We start from the raw sequence: 17,433 nt of genomic DNA on the forward strand, positions 1-17,433 counted from the left end.
GAGGCAGAGGCAGGTGAATTGCTTGAGTTCAGAAGTTGGATACCAGCCTGAGCAAGAGCGAGACCCTATCTCCACTAAAAATAGAAAAACTAGCTGAGCCTTGTGGTAGGTGCCTTAGTCCCAGCCTCTTGGGAGGCTGAGGCAAGAGGATCACTTGAACCTAAGAGTTTGAGGTTGCTGTCAGCCATGATGCCTTGGCACTTAACCCAGGGTGACAGTGAGACTCTGTCTCAAAAAGAAAAAAAAAATTGCAAAATAAAATCATTCCTTTTTCATTGACTGTAGTATGAAAGTATAGAATTTTAAGGTTGAAATAAGTCATCTAGAATTATTAAAAATACATGAGATAGCATGTGTATACTTTTCTGTTTTCAGTAAAAGAATTGTTTGAATATTCTATATATACAAAGAGAAGAAGTATTCAATGAATTCAAAATAGAGGCATATTTCCTGATGAAATCTAGAGGCAAGTAAAGATATCAGCTTGCATTAATTCATCTCTGAGGTGTACTGATTTATTTTATTGGATGCCACAAGACCCAAACAAGACCAAGAGGTCACATGATTTCTAAGTAAATAACTTGGTAACTTGCTCTTTTTATACCATTGCAACCAGTCTAGGTTTATTATCTCTGCCAAGAGAAAAAGGAGTTTTTAGCTCGGCGCCGGTGGCTCAAGCAGCTAAGACGCCAGCCACATACAGCTGAGCTGGCAGGTTTGAATCCAGCCCCGGCCTGTCAAACAACAATGACGGCTGCAACCAAAAAATAGCCAGGTGTTGTGGTAGGTGCCTGTAATCCCAGCAACTTGGGAGGTGGAGGCAGGAGAATTGCTTGAGCCCAGGAGTTGGAGGTTGCTGTGAGCTGTGATGCCATAGCACTCTACCTAGGGTGACAGCTTGAGGCTCTGTCTCAAAAAAAGAAAAAGGAGTTTTTGTTATTTACAATTTTAAAATGGATTTTTCTTGTTTAATTGCTATATTATATTTCAGAACTCCCTGAAAGACCATGTTTTATATTTGTGTTGGATGACATGAAGTTTTACCTTTTATCTGCATGAAATCCTGGGGAAGGTTCTCTCTTTCTCTCTCTTTCTTTTTAAAATAAACTCAACTAACTTTAACTTTAAAATATTAGAAATGCTCCTTAAGTATGATGACATTTTGGATCTGTTGGTAGGGTACCTAGATTGCAGATCTTTGGTGAAATGCTAGCTTGCTAAACAACTAGAAAAAGAAATAGTAATTTGTGCAAACAGTGGACCCCAGAAGAGATATTTTTCAGTAGCAGTGGCTCCTCTCTGCTTCGCAGGTCACTTTCTTATCTGCCAACCCTTCCCTTAAAAGAAATCTCTCCTTCCTTTGCTTATTAAAGCTTGTCATTAGATGATGGAATACTGTAAACATTTTATCTAAGGCTTCATTTATAATGAATTCTCCCTGAGAGAGGAAACATGTTAAGCCAATATTAGTTATTTTTATTTTAGAAATGAATTTCCTGTTCTTTCTTGTAAGAGAGTTTTGGGGAGAGTTGGAAAGGCAAAAGGAACCAAAGTAGACTGAGAAAAAAAACTGCCTCATGGGAAAGAGGAGCTTTATTGTTTTCCATACAAACATATGCTAATATTTTGAGCACTTATGTATAAGGTACCAGGTATTCCACTGGCAGACAAAGGCATTAAATCTGCAAACATCTCAATTTGGACCAAGGCCTGAAGCTGCTGTATAGGTCCAGAGGCAGATTCCTAAATCCTGTTCAAGAACATTATGCCAAAGGAGTTTCCACATTGGGTCACCCTTAGCAGGAGAAGTCCCCAAACCCAAAGCACAAAGACCTCTACCCTTGAAACTGGACTGGAGAGAGCCACTCTGGAGAAGGGATGGCTCTAGCCAACATGGCAGGGCAAGGGCCACGTGGAAGAAATCCTTTAGCTCCATTTGCTGCCCTCTTCTGATAATACCCTTTCTCCTCTGTTAACGCACGAAAGAAGGGCCAGTTCAAAGAGTAAAGAACAAGAATCCAAATGTCATCTTATTCTTCACCAACTGGATCCCAGAAAACTGATCTGACTTATGATATGGAAATTTCTTTGCTTAGGAGAAAAATACAGTCAGAAATTCTATCTCCATGTCAGTGTCCAGATAATCTGGAAGTGGGAAAATGGGGAAATGTTGAGTAAGGAAATGAGGAATTCTCTAGCAAGTCTCTTCTTGCTAGATAGCTCACAAGTCCCTAAATATGAAGAGATTCAAATGACCACACAATGACAGAGACAAATATGTTGATTGCAGCAGTAGCTTTTAAACATAAATTTTAGAATACATAATAATGATGTTTGACATACTCACTCTGGCAAGAAAATCACACTGGTCGTGAACTCCTGGGCTCAAGCAATCCTCTTACCTTGGCCTCTCACAGTGCTGGGATTACAGGCATGGGCTGCTGTGCCCCACGACATTGCCCGCAATTCTTTATATGTGTTTGTTGTGTACATAATTTATTTTCAACTCTATCCTGGAGGGAGCTGACAAATTAATCAAGATTTCAATTGAATTTTCTTAGTCCAAAAAATCCAGATAGCAACCTGAAAATATCCAAAGACATATTGAAGAAAGAAAGAATAATGACCTTTAAGAGCTCGAAGTCTAACTAACCTACGTGGATGGCATGGCCCTTGACACTCCTAAGCACATTAGGAAAATGGTACTGATTATAACAGTGATATCCCACATGGAGGGACGGAGTGTGAATCATATCAAAATAGCATGGCAAAGGGACTTTTGTGACTGTTTCATTCCTTTTTTGTTTCTTAATATACTGGCAAATTCTACAGTAAGTTCTGTAGGCTTGAATATTAATACTTAATGGTTTACTTATGTGTATATGCCAGAGTATTTGATGAATGTCTTGGTAGAATAAATATTATTATTATTCATGACACAGTACCTATTTTGATTTGTTGTTCAGAGTTAAATGCCTTTGGGCTCTGTTACCTGAAGGCATTGAAGAGCATCATGTTACAGGTATCAGGTTCCCAAATCATAATTCTCTGCTCCTAGTGGATTGAAGATAACAGAAGACCTGTCCCTACTCTCATAAAGGGAATGACAGTAGGCAGGGACTTCTGAAACAAAGAGAACCTTGCTGGTATTCCTTGAATTTTAATTTCTCACAAACATTATAATTTAAAAATCTCTCATAGTTATCCTTGAAAACACTCATTGCTGTGTAGGAAAAGCACCAAAGAAATGTTATCCAGTCATTTGAGGGAGACTGCAATGAAGTGGCTAAAAGTATCAGCTCCGCAGTTCTGGCTCTGCTTCCAAGGAGCTCAGCAAGCTGGTCCAGGTAGGTCTTGGCTCATCTCTATAAGCATAGGAATAAAAATCAGGCTCAAATGACAACACGGAACCTGACACATGGGAAGCATAGAAGTTAGGTATTATTTTAAAGTGTTTTGGAACAGCCTACAGAAATGCATGGAGCTGTGGAAGCAGGACATTCTCTCCAACCACATTTGGGGAAATACGTTGAAACATTGACTCCATCACTCTGATCAGAAATAAACTCCTGGTCCTCTGAAATATAGTATCTCCAACTTACGTGATAGTTAATTATGTATACATGAAGATTAAATGAGTTAATATGTGGAAAGCATTAAGAGTTGTGCCTGGCTTATGTGCACACAGATATTATTTTTATTATCTTATTAGATAATATCTTTATTTTCTTTGACAGAGAGCTCTTCAATGTACGTTCTTTTTCTAGAGGGCCATGCATGGTGGGGAGCACTGAGGACCCACACCATGATATGGAAATTTCACAGATATCCTGACCAAAAAGGCATCTGTCATTAATTTTACTGCTGTACTTTTTTGAGACAAATTTGCATGGTGAGTTACAAACTCTACCAGAATTTTCGTAGGTTCATCTTCTCTTTCCTTAGCCAAAGTGAAATGACATGACATATGTAGATGCGTGGCCCAGAGCGAGCATTTGGGTAATTGCTTAACAACTGCTATTATTCCAGGGATTGGTCTATAGATGTTGCCCAATTTAAGTGTTTGGTCATTATTAATTTGCTCATCCCATTATTTAAGTGTGAAATGATTGTTTATTGCTCACTATGTGCCAGGCCCTGTAATAGTTGGTGGGCATACAACGATAAACAAGACCAATTCCTTTTTCAGGAGATTACAAGTAGTGGGACTTAGATTCTCCCACTTTCCTTCATGGTAAGGCAGACATTGAAAACAGTCACATCTGTGAATGAGGAGATGTGTCTGGAGGCAGTCAGTGCCAGGGGCTTGGCTCCCAAGGGCTGAGGGGGCGACATTTTGGCAGGCTGCTTGGGAAGCTTTGTGTCCCAGGGCATTTAGGGGCGTTGCTTGTGGCTCAAAGGTGCCGGCCCCATATGCTGGAGGTGGTGGGTTCAAACCCAGCCCCAGCCAAAAACAACAACAACAACAACAAAAACCACGGCATTTAGTTGGTAGTGAAAGAGGAAGGAATAAACAGATTTATTCAATAGTGTGTCGCTATTAAATTTGGTGCTGTGTGTCACGCTGAACTTGCAGGTTGGTACTCTCATATTGCTCAAATTAGCAACAGATAGATTAGAGGGTTGACTGATGGGAAAAATCATGTGCTGCCATATTTTAAATAAGTGATCTTTAAGATGGGTTTGAACCAACTGTTTGATTTCTAAATATGCTTCCACAACACTATACTGATAATGACCTGAGTGAGTTACAATCCTACCGTCCTTTACAGGTTCTTCTGTGTATTTCAGGGATCCCTCCCAGGGAGAAAAATAGCAGAACTGCATTGCATTTCCCTAGCAAGGTAATTGGGAGAAGTCCATGTTCTTCAGCTCTTAGGACCTTGGGAGTGACATTTCTGAGGTCACTGTAACCTCCCTTGGCAGAACAAACATTTGGACTACATGCTTTTAAAAGCTTCTTATTAAAAAGCTGGTAGCAGCAGTAAATAGCAAGAATCCATCGTCACATTTTTAACATAGCTCCAGAGGAACCACAATTCAAAATCAAAAGTCTTCTCATTCCTATGGCAACCAAAAGAAATATTCAACTAATGCTACATGCTATGTACATTAAGAGTGCTTTTCCTCCCCCAGCTTCTGCTGCCTCCTTCCCTACAGATTCAGCTTAATCCTCGCTCAACTGTATACCTTGAAAAAGGCTTTTATCAGGATGCTGAATTAGTTTCCAATATGTAAGCAATCAAACCCATGAATGCAAAAGGGAGGAGTCCTCCCAGAGGAAACCTTTACAAACCCAGAGGGAAAATGCACCCCGAAATAGAGACACCGTCTGCTTCCCTGATTTGACATGTTTGAGAGCTCCTTGTTTTAAAGCCAGACACAAATCTGCGAAGAGATTCCCTTGAGTTACAACCAGTTTGGGGAGCAGATACCATGAAGATAACATATGTGGTGAGACAGAGCCAAGAAGCCCCCACCGGGCTGCAGGGCAGCGATGGGAACATTTATAACGCATTCCCAGGAAGCTGGAGTGGTTAGTGATGGCTAGAGAGAAATGCCCTCGGGGAGCCACTATCTCGGATGGATGGTGGAGGCTGGCTGTCCCCATCACTGCCTGCTCTTCCAGGAGGACGCCAGTGGCTCTTATGCTTTCTCAGAGGGCTCCTTTTTAAAGTGAGAAACTGAAGCCTGAGATTCAAAGACCCAAAGGCCAAGGAAAGACAGCCTAAACTCTGCCTGAGTATTTTTTAAATTTCCAAAGAAAGAAAGAATTTTCTGGGTGGAGATGACCCGGGATGCTTTACATAAAATCTTTCTTAGATTCCAAGATATTGACAAAATGTGGATTAGTTATTCTCTGCTAATCTTGGGGAAATTTCAGGGGAACATTCTGTATCTGAGAGAACCATGATACCCCCTTGGCTTTCTCTGGAGTTCAAACACTGTCCCTCTGTCCCTGAGTATGCATGTTTAGGGGGAGGACTAAGACCCTGTCCTCCGTCATTGTATTTGTAATAAGTGAAAGGATTGAAGGATCTGTTGCTCTCTGACCTCAGGCATGTGCTTCCCAGCTCTGTGCCCGCCCTTTCCTCATTTGTAAGACAGTGATGGTAACCTATTTAGGTTTAAGGTTAAGTCTACAACTAAGGTATCTATTGCCCAGCAAGTCTGGAAATTTTAGAGCTGAAGTCAACAGTACTGGGGCCTGATGAAAACTTTCTGCATTTTCTATTTTTAAAAAATGAGACCAGGCTATTGAGACGTAGACTGCACTGTGGGATCCCTGCCTGGTATGGTGTCTTGCTGTTCAAAATCTGTCCATGGATGAGCAACTTCAGAATTACCTGGGAGGATGGGAACTGCACAGTCCTGGGCCTTACTCCAGACCTACCTTTTCATAATATGCATTTTAATAAGATCTTCAGGAAATTCATAGACACACAAAAATGTGAGAACCACTGCCATAGAATGCTTCCAAAGGCTGGGTTTTTATTACTAAATTTGTTGGCAACAAGGTCAACTGTCTCAAGCACCATGACCTACTTTCCTCCCCATTCCTGTGAGGTTATTAATGGTCATTTTTCCATTTAATAGATGAGAAACCCTAAACTCATATAGATTAAGTTATTTTGCCTATAGTCACACAAGAAATAGGTGATTAAGTGGAGGCGTCCAGGTAGATTTCAGGTAGACTTCTCTATAAAGCCTGTCAGCGAAAGGGGAAGAAACCAAGTCTTATTCACATTGTCCACGTTAAATCTCCCTTTATCAGACCCTGCCACCTCCCTTCCAACTTGAAATAACACTTTTCAGTTTAAAAATCATTATTTCAGTCTCATGAAAACCTCACATAAAAATCAAGTGTCTTGGCTCAGCTCTCATAGCACAATGGTTATGCCGCTAGCCACTTACACCGAGGGTGACGGGTTCAAATCCGGCCCAAGCCTGCTGGACAGCAATGACAACTGCAACAAAAAATAGCCAGGCATTGTGGCAGGTGCCTGTAGTCCCTCCAAGGTAGGTCTGGAGTAAGGTCCAACACTCAGGCAGGAGAATTGCTTAAGCGCAAGAGTTTGAGGTTGCTGTGAGCTGTGACACCACAGCACTCTACCAAGGGCAACATAGGGAGACTATCTAAAAAAAAAAAAATTAAGACTCCTCCAAAGACCCCTAGGATGGCTAAATAGCAGAATGGAGAGCTTTGTTGGTGATAACAGTTTGCGAACCAGAAAGAGAGAGTCTCTGGTGTGAACTGAAGGTGCTGTCTCTTCAAAGAGAGAAGGGGCAGGTTGGGTTTTACGCCTCACGGCGTCTGTATTATACAATAGTCATATCTATTCAGGAGGCTTGGAGAAAAACTGAGCTGAGCACAGGGGCAGGCACCATGGCTAAACATATATATAACATACATCCCTGCTCACTTTGGGGCTAGGTTTTAGCATTAAACTGAGGTGGAATTTGACTCTAAACCAAAAGTGGAAATTTAGGACACAAAAATGGTTTGTGTGCAGCCTCTATAAACTTAGTGAAACTGATATAAAATCTGCAACTGCTTTTCAGAAAAGAATGTAGGGCTGGTCCTCAGTCCAATCAGATTTGTAGCGGTCTGGGCTGTGAGTCAGAGGTAGGAGAGGTCTGACAATTTTCCTGTTAGCCCCTAACATTAGGAAGTTTAACAAGAGTGTAATTTTTCTTCTAACCTTAGGAATTTAGAAATTTGCTATGCCAGCCTCCCTGAATACCTCACCAACTTTGTTTCTTTAAACTTACAGTTTGTCTTGGTTGATAAGAGGCATCTATTTTGGTCTCTTAGATCACCCAGGGGAACATTTCTTCATTTTACACTACTCCACTCCATTCTAAAGAAAAAGGCAGACACAAAGCCTAGAGAACTTAATTGACTAGCTCAGTGGTTTGGGTTTCAAACCCAGTATTGTGTCTGATTCAGAATATTCATCATGCTGGCAGGGCCCCTTGCTGATCATTCTCACAATGGGATACTACTCATTGAGGTTACTCAGGTAACCTCACAGACCAGAACAATAGGTAGGGCCTTCTTGGTTATTCTTTTTTTTTTAATTAAAAAAAATTAATTAAGGTAAAGCATACCATAAAATTTACTTTCTTAATAATTTTTAAGTGTACGGTTCAATGGTATTAATATGGAACATGGGTGTACAAATATCTGAACCCTACTTTTCATTCTTTTGGCTACATAAACCTGAAGTAGAATTGCTGAATCATGTGATAATTGTGTTTTTAATTTATTCACTGTTCTGTTTTCCACAGCAGCTGTACCATTTTACATTCCCACCAACAGTGCACAAAGGTTTCAATTTTTCTACATCTTTGCCAACATTTGATATTTTCTCCTTTTTTTGGACAATAACCATCCTGATAGATGAGAAAATGTTTGTGATGCTTGAAGGAGCATTGCTCTTTGAATGATCCAACTCAAGGACTGGCTAGCCCAATCAGTGCATGACACAAAGGGCAATTAAACCACTTTGCTTTGAACTTTTTATATATATAGTCAAGATCACAGTCAAACTGAAAAGACAAGCCACATACTAGGAGAAAATATTTGAAAATCATCTATTTGATAAGTGGTGTATATTTAGTAAGAAAAACTCTCAAAGATCAATAATAACAAAACTAAAGCAAAATTAAAAAAAAAATGGGCAAGAGATTTGGTATCCAACATCACTGATCATTAGAGAAAAGCAAATTAAAACTTATTAGAAGGTCTAAACTGAAAATAGGTGATCATGCTAGTGTTGGCAAGGATGTGGAACAACTGGAATTCTTACATTTCCTACCTTGCTGGTGGCGAGGTAAAATTCATACAAGCATTTTGGAAAACACTTTGACGGGTTCTTAGATAAGATTTAATATACGATATTAGAATCCAGCCATTCAAATCCTAGAAATACTCAAAAGAAATGAGGGCATATGTATATAAAAATGCTTATAAATGATTGCTCATAACAGCTTTACCTTTCACAGCCCCAGACTGGAAACAAGCCAAGTGTCCCTCAACAGGTAAATGGATAAAATATTTGTGGTACAGTCATACAATGAGATACTACTCACCAATACAGGGGTATGCACTATTTGTATGTGTAACAAATGTGATTAGCAGGTGCTCCACATGGGTTAAGAAAATAATTTCTCTACGCTAAAATTAGAATAAAAAGTATAGACTTTATTTTAGTAAGACAGAAGAGAGGGAGTGAGAGAGGGAAAGAGAAGAGTGATAATGAAGGTGTGAGCTGTGGCGCCTAGACACGAGACTGCAGCAGAGATGTTCAGGCCAGTCTACTGAAAGGGGAGGGTGATCCAACTGGGCAGTGTGAAGGTGGCATCTGCCCCCAGGGGCAGTTAGAGAGCCCTTTTATATGCCCTGTAGGGAGTGGGCAAATTCCACAGCTTGCCCCCAAAGTTAGCATCTTTGGTCATGAACTTCTGGGGATGGGGCTAACTAGGTTCTTTGTGTTTTTGTCTTAAGAGGAAAGGAGGAAGAGGAGAAGAAAGTGTTCACATGTGGCTATATTATCCCCTTCCCCCAATGTTCACAACTCTTGTTAAAAAGGGTGATGGGGACAATGGTCTCTCTTCCAAAACTGCTTCTGTCTGGATAGGGTTGTAGCTGTCCTCAATGGGATGAGTCAGGATTTGTTGTTTGGGATTTGGGGTACATTGGGAGAGGGTAAGGGAGTAGTAGAAATTGGGTGGCAGCTGTGGCTGACATCTCTTACCCTGTCTGGCATAAATGATGACAGGTCCTGGATGACACTAGAGGCCATGGTTAATAAGAGGAGGATTGCAGTGTGGGGGCTCAAGAGGCATAAGATCCAGTGTCTGCATAGGCTATTGAACCAGGATCCCTCATATGGAGAATGTAAGTGGGTAGCTTGTTCCCAGAGCCCAGAGATACCCTCTCAGACCAGACCAGATTTCGTGTAGAAACAGCAGGTGTCTTGTAAAAAGTGTAAAGGCCCCTTTCCCCACCATGATTAGATCTAAGCCTCTAAAATGGCTGGAGGTGGGTAACTTGGAAGTAATAGAGAGATGAGCAAGATAACTTTATCTTCCAGAGACCTGAGAAACCATGGTAAAGGGAGTGGACTGTATTTAGTTTTTTATTTTAATGATGGAGATAGGAGAGAGGAATAGAGGTCTTTAAAATTTAGGAAGACTAGAGGACATGGCTCAAGTATTTATTAGAATTAATTTACTTACCTGTGTTGAAGAGTAAGTTACTTAAGGCCATCTTGGTGTGACAGAGTTGAGCCCATTTTCAAATCAGACCTGTCAGTCAGTTAAAAGCCGTTCCTCTGGGTCCATGGGTATGGAGGATGTCAATTCAAGAAGGTTCCAGAAGGTGAATGTAATCTCCTGTTTTAAAGAGATTATATTGTCCCTTCTAGTGCCCTTCTCTTTTGTTGAGAAGACCTGGTTCTGGGGTTCTAGTGAGAGATGCCTCTTGGGAAGTTTTGCTGTAGGGACCCACAGTCATAGTGGTGGGCAGGGTTCCATTCTGTAGAAGGCCAGCGTCTTCTTCCTCGGGCCTTTTGAGTAACCATCTCTGGAGAAATTTTAATGTAGCCACCATTGAAAAATTTTCTTTTGGGTGCTGCTGTCAGTCCCACTTTCTCTCTTTCTCTACCCTTTCTCAGGGCAAAGAGAAGTCCTTGGGGTGAAGTCTGCCAGGTGCGGGGTGGGGGGTGAAATGGCTGCAGGGCCTGCGAGCTGCCGGCCCTCCTCTGGCCCGGGTACCCATGCTGTTGTCAGCTGCAGCCAAGGGAGCGCTCAGTGCTTCCCAGGCCACTGCCAGGGGAGCCTCAGGGTCTGCAGCCCTGAGGTTCTGCATCTCACGCCCTCAGCCCCGCCTGCGCAGGCAAGGGGCGCACAGATGCAGGGCAGGGAGAGGGAGCACAAGAAGTCCCGTCCCGCATGGTGTGGAGGGGATCACAGAGGGCCTTGAGGCTCCTGGTGGGCTTAGGAAGTGGGGCTGAGGCAGGATCTGAAGGAAGAAAGGAAGGAAGGCCTGGGAAGATAGAGGGGAGTTTTCCCGCAGTGATTTATACAAGGAGAGATGGGAGCTGAGGAAGAGAGAGGCCTGAAGAGGGGATTTTATTCCATCCGCCATTTTTTTTTTTTTTTTAGGAAATGATGTAAGTTCTCTGAGATACTGATATTAAAGTTCCTGTTTTCCAATTTGTATTGAGGTTGGAGGAGATACCCCTGGGCTGCCTCTATGGAGGGAGTTGGAAGGACCAGCTCCATGTCTCAGATGTCCTTCCCCTACTTGGGGGGAAAAGAAAAGAAGGTGCCCCTTGTTTCCCAAGAACCAGCAGTGACAAAGAAGAAAGACTGAGAAAGTTCAGGCGTCCCTATTTTTTCTCAGAAAACTTGAGGTCCCCGGTAAAAGCCTAAATGAGGGCATAGCACTGGGCTTGAAGTGAAAAACAAAACGATTTGAGGTCCTTGGGATCCCAGAAGCAAGCATGGCGCTGGATTAAACCCTCTAGTTAGGCATGAATGAACTGAAGGAAGAAACAGCGAGGGGAGCGTGAGGACACAGAGGCAGGGAGCAGCCAAAGAGCGATCCTGGGAGGTTCCCTTTGTAGCTATTTAGAGACCTTACCCTTAAACAGCTGGGGTTGGGGCAAAATCCTCTAGGACTCTCAGACAGGTGGGTCAGTGGAGTCGGGACTAACTAGGTTCTGAGAAGACTGGGGGGACTAGGGAGGCTGGCCGCCAGGCCCCAGTTTGTCAGTCCTGGGTTTGTGGCACCGTGGGAAAGATGTTAAGTGATGGTGCCCAGAGCCAAGACTGGAGCTGAGATGTGCCCCACAAGCTTATTGACAGGGGAGGGTGACCCAACTGGGAAGTGCAAAGGTGGCATCTGCCTAGGGGCAGTTAGAGACCCCTTTTTATGAGGCCATAGAGAATAGGCCAATTCCACAGCTTGCCCAGAAAGTTAGGGCCCTTGGGTGTGAACTTCTGGGGGTGGGGCTAACTAGGTCCTTTGTGTTTTTGTCTTAGGAGGAGAAGGGGAAAGGTTTGTGTGTGGCTGTGTTAGGCTCCCAACAGATAAGAGATGACATGGCATCCCAGATGAGGAAGAATGCCCATGCTGGGGTCCAGGGGGGAGCTGAATTTAAGGGGAATGAAGGGACAAAGGCAATTGCAGCCAAATTCACAAGGCATTGTGTATCTGAATGTTGTATCTGTTTTTTTTTTATCCAGCAGGTTGAAGACAGACTTTTTCCCCAGGGGTTTGTAATCCTGAGTCCTAATGTTCACTATTCCCCCAGGATGTCCAGGAAGAAAAAATTCTAAAGATAAAGGAGCTGGTGAATGTAAAGAGAAGAATTCACATTTCCTTTGGTCTGCTGGGCTCCCCAATGGCTCATAGAACAAAAATGGGGGGCATGCTGCTAGCAAGAGAAACAGAAAGAGTGTAGGCAAAGAAAGAGATGGATTTTAGTCCTTCCTGAAAACTATGGGTTAATAATTTTTCTTTTATTTCACTATGAAGACTGATCATCCTTACAAAATGGATAAATCTCAAAATCATTTAGCTGATTGAAGGAAGCCAGACCAAAAAAGAGTATATACTGTATGATTTAATTTGCACAAAATTCTAGAAAATGCAAAGTAATATATACTGATAGAAAGCACATTAGGGGCTGCCTGAGAATGGGGTTGGTGAGGGCAGGGAGATGAGATTATTAAGGACATAAAAAATTTTCTGGAGGGTGATAGATATATTCCTTGTCTTGATTGTGGTGATGGTTTCAAGACTGTGGCTAGAATAAGAGAGAACCAGTCAAATTATATACACATCAAATAGGTGGAATTTGTTATATGTCTATTGTGTTTCCATAAATTCTTTTTGAGAATTGAAGAAAATTTTAATAATAAGGGATTTTTGTGCCCATTTTCCTATCTTACACCTTTTCATGTTCTGAGAGATGAGAAGGGTGACTTCTAAAGACTTAACCCAGCAGTATTTTTTTCACTTGGAAAAGTAAACATACCGTATGTTTCTTATTTTTAATCAGTTACAACCTACTGTGAAGTTCCTGCATTAGATAAGGAGCAATTCTTACTGTAATTATTTTTTTCATAACAGCAAGTAAATGGGTCTTAGTATAGCAGTTGAGGCCAAATAATACATCTAGGGGTGGCCTAAACCTAGCCAAAGCAAATTGAAATAAATTATTGCTCAGAGAAGAGGCAACTATACCAATGAAAGTACATTTTTGCAATTTTAGGCTAAATTATAGTGATTTCAAAGTCAATATGTGATTGAAATGGGATAGAAACATACATCAAAAAGTGAAAATGTTTCTTTAGAATGGTTAGGTGGCTATCTTGTGTCACAAATCGAGCTATTATGGAAACAGATTGTTGAATGGTACTAAGGATTTCTCATCTCATCACTTGAATGATATAATTAAAAATACGGCTCTATCTGATTTGTTTTTACTCTGATATTCCTTAGCTTACTGGTTGGTTTTCACTTCTCTAAAATTATCTGCAGAAGGAGACATCTTCCCCCAAAGCTCACTTAAACATAGAAGAAAAGAATGACATTTTTTCCAGGTTAGATTCTTGTTTACCTTATGAAATATTGAGATAAGCTAATAGTTACATATGTGTGTCTGACAAACAAACATGAACATACAATGAAAATCTGTTCTTATGAACAAACAAAAGACCCATAGAATCCTAATTTGTCTATTAGAAGAAATGAGGCACAGAATTCTTATTTGGTCTTCATAAGAAAGAGCTGACTTGTATAAACCATAAACATTGGGCCAACCCCTAGGGTATCAAGCTAATAATTGACTAATTGACATTTTCTATCATTTCATAAACATCATTAAACATAAAAGCCATATTATAAATGCTGTTTCCTCTTGAAAAGTTCAACCCTGGCAAATGGAATGAAGTAATTGATTGAATATTCACTCGTTAAATATTGAACAATTGTTAGGTTAAGCAGTATGAAATTGCTGGTATTGAACTACTTTTGGCCTACTGTTTCAAGAACACCCCAGGATAGTATAGAACAACTGTTCTCCAAACTGAGATGGGTAGGTGAGACCAAAGAAATGACCTCGGCCAATCTGGTTTGATGAGTTAGATGACTTTAAATGTTACTTATTCAGGGCTCTTATTCCTAGTCAAGATAGGAATCTTCCGGGCATTACAAATTCTTTGGATATGAGATCAGTACTGCCTGCTGGTCTTTGGAGCCTTAAATTCCTTTCTGGCATATATGACGCAGCTCTCTCTTTCTGTACCACAGTATGTTTACATACAATGCAGGTAAGCACATCCAGCACTTCCCATTACTCTGAGGTTTCAGTATTCCAATGTACTAAAGGCAACTAAAGCAGCTTAGAACAGTTCAAAGTGCTCTTAAGATCATCTGTGGGAAAGGAGCTACTTGAGAATACTTTTTTTTTCTTTTTCTTATTGTTGGGGATTCATTGAGGGTATAATAAGCCAGGTTACACTGATTGCAATTGTTAGGCAAAGTCCCTCTTGCAATCATGCCTTGCCCCCATAAAGTGTGACACACACCAAGGCCCCACCCCACTCCCTCCGTCCCTCTTTCTGCTTTTCCTCCCCCCATAACCTTAATTGTCATTAATTGTCTTCATATCAGAATTGAGTACATAGGATTCATGCTTCTCCATTCTTGTGATGCTTTACTAAGAATAATGTCTTCCACTTCCATGCAGGTTAATACGAAGGATGTAAAGTCTCCATTTTTTTTAATAGCTGAATAGTATTCCATGGTATACATATACCACAGCTTGTTAATCAATTCTTGGGTTGGTGGGCATTTAGGCTGTTTCCACATTTTGGCGATTGTAAATGGAGCTTCAATAAACAATCTAGTACAAGTGTCCTTATGATACAAGGATTTTTTTCCTTCTGGGTAGATGCCCAGTAATGGGATTGCAGGATCAAATGGGAGGTCTAGCTTGAGTGCTTTGAGGTTTCTCCATACTTCCTTCCAGAAAGGTTGTACTAGTTTGCAGTCCTACCAGCAGTGTAAAAGTGTTCCCTTCTCTCCACATCCATGCCAGCATCTGCAGTTTTGAGATTTTGTGATGTGGGCCATTCTCACTGGGGTCAGATGATATCTCAGGGTTGTTTTGATTTGCATTTCTCTAATATATAGAGATGATGAACATTTTTTCATATGTTTGTTAGCCATTCGTCTGTCATCTTTTTTTTTTTTTTGTAGAGACAGAGTCTCACTTTATGGCCCTCGGTAGAGTGCCGTGGCCTCACACAGCTCACAGCAACCTCCAACTCATGGGCTTAAGCGATTCTCTTGCCTCAGCCTCCCAAGTAGCTGGGACTACAGGTGCCCGCCACAACGCCTGGCTATTTTTTGGTTGCAGTTTGGCCGGGGCTGGGCTTGAACCCGCCACCCACGGTATATGGGGCCGGCGCCCTACCGACTGAGCCACAGGCGCTGCCCCCATTCGTCTGTCATCTTTAGAGAAGGTTCTATTCATGTCTCTTGCCCATTGATATATGGGATTGTTGGCTTTTTTTCTTTTTTTTTTTTTTGTAGAGACAGAGTCTCACTTTATGGCCCTTGGTAGAGTGCCATGGCCTCACACAGCTCACAGCAACCTCCAACTCATGGGCTTAAGTGATTCTCTTGCCTCAGCCTCCCAAGTAGCTGGGACTACAGGCGCCTGCCACAACGCCCAGCTATTTTTTGGTTGCAGTTTGGCTGGGGTATGAACCCGCCACTCTTGGCATATGGGGCCGGTGCCTTACTGACTGAGCCACAGGTGCCGCCCCGGATTGTTGGCTTTTTTCATGTGGATTAATTTGAGTTCTCTATAGATCCTAGTTATCAAGCTTTTGTCTGATTGAAAATATGCAAATATCCTTTCCCATTGTGTAGGTTGTCTCTTTGCTTTGGTTGTTGTCTCCTTAGCTGTACAGAAGCTTTTCAGTTTAATGAAGTCCCATTTGTTTATTTTTGTTGTTGTTGCAATTGCCATGGCAGTCTTCTTCATGAAGTCTTTCCCCAGGCCAATATCTTCCAGTGTTTTTCCTATGCTTTCTTTGAGGATTTTTATTGTTTCATGCCTTAAATTTAAGTCCTTTATTCATCTTGAATCAATTTTTGTGAGTGGGGAAAGGTGTGGGTCCAGTTTCAGTCTTTTACATGTAGATATCCAGTTCTCCCAACACCATTTATTAAATAGGGAGTCTTTCCCCCAAGGTATGTTTTTGTTTGGTTTATCGAAGATTAGGTGGTTGTAAGATGTTAGTTTCATTTTTTGGTTTTCAATTCGATTCCAAGTGTCTATGTCTCTGTTTTTGTGCCAGTACCATGCTGTCTTGACCACTATGGCTTTGTAGTACAGACTAAAATCTGGTATGCTGATGTCCCCAGCTTTATTTTTATTACTGAGAACTGCTTTAGCTACACGGGGTTTTTTCTGGTTCCATACAAAATGCAGAATCATTTTTTCCAAATCTTGAAAGTATGATGTTGGTATTTTGATAGAAATGGCATTGAATAGGTAGATTGCTTTGGGAAGTATAGACATTTTAACAATGTTGATTCTTCCCATCCATGAGCATGGTATGTTCTTCCATTTGTTAATGTCCTCTGCTATTTCCTTTCTGAGGATTTCATACTTTTCTTTATAGAGGTCCTTCACCTCCTTCGTTAGGTATACTCCTAGGTATTTCATTTTCTTTGAAACTATGGTGAAGGGACTTGTGTCCTTAATTAGCTTCTCATCTTGACTGTTATTGGTGTATACAAAGGCTACTGACTTGTGGACATTGATTTTATATCCTGAAACATTACTGTATTTTTTGATGACTTCTAGGAGTCTTGTGGTTGAGTCTTTGGGATTCTCTAAGTATAAGATCATGTCGTCAGCAAAGAGGGAGAGTTTGACCTCCTCTGCTCCCATTTGGATTCCCTTTATTTCCTTGTCTTGCCTAATTGTATTGGCTAGAACTTCCAGCACTATGTTGAATAGTAAAGGTGACAGAGGACAACCTTGTCTGGTTCCAGTTCTAAGAGGAAAAGCTTTCAGTTTTACTCCATTCAGTAAAATATTAGCTGTGGGTTTGTCATAGATAGCTTCAATCAGTTTTAGAAATGTGCACCTATGCCTATACTCTTCAGTGTTCTAATTAGAAAAGGATGCTGGATTTTATCAAATGCTTTTTCTGCATCTATTGAGAGGATCATATGATCTTTATTTTTGCCTCTGTTAATATGGTGGATAACATTTATGGACTTGCGTATGTTAAACCAGCCTCGCATCACTGGGATGAAGCCTACTTGATCATGATGAATGACTTTTTTGATGATAAGCTGTAATGTATTGGCTAGGATTTTGTTGAGAATTT

The sequence above is a fragment of the Nycticebus coucang genome, chromosome 9 (genome assembly GCF_027406575.1).
Source record: "Nycticebus coucang isolate mNycCou1 chromosome 9, mNycCou1.pri, whole genome shotgun sequence".
Taxonomy (NCBI): domain Eukaryota; kingdom Metazoa; phylum Chordata; class Mammalia; order Primates; family Lorisidae; genus Nycticebus; species Nycticebus coucang.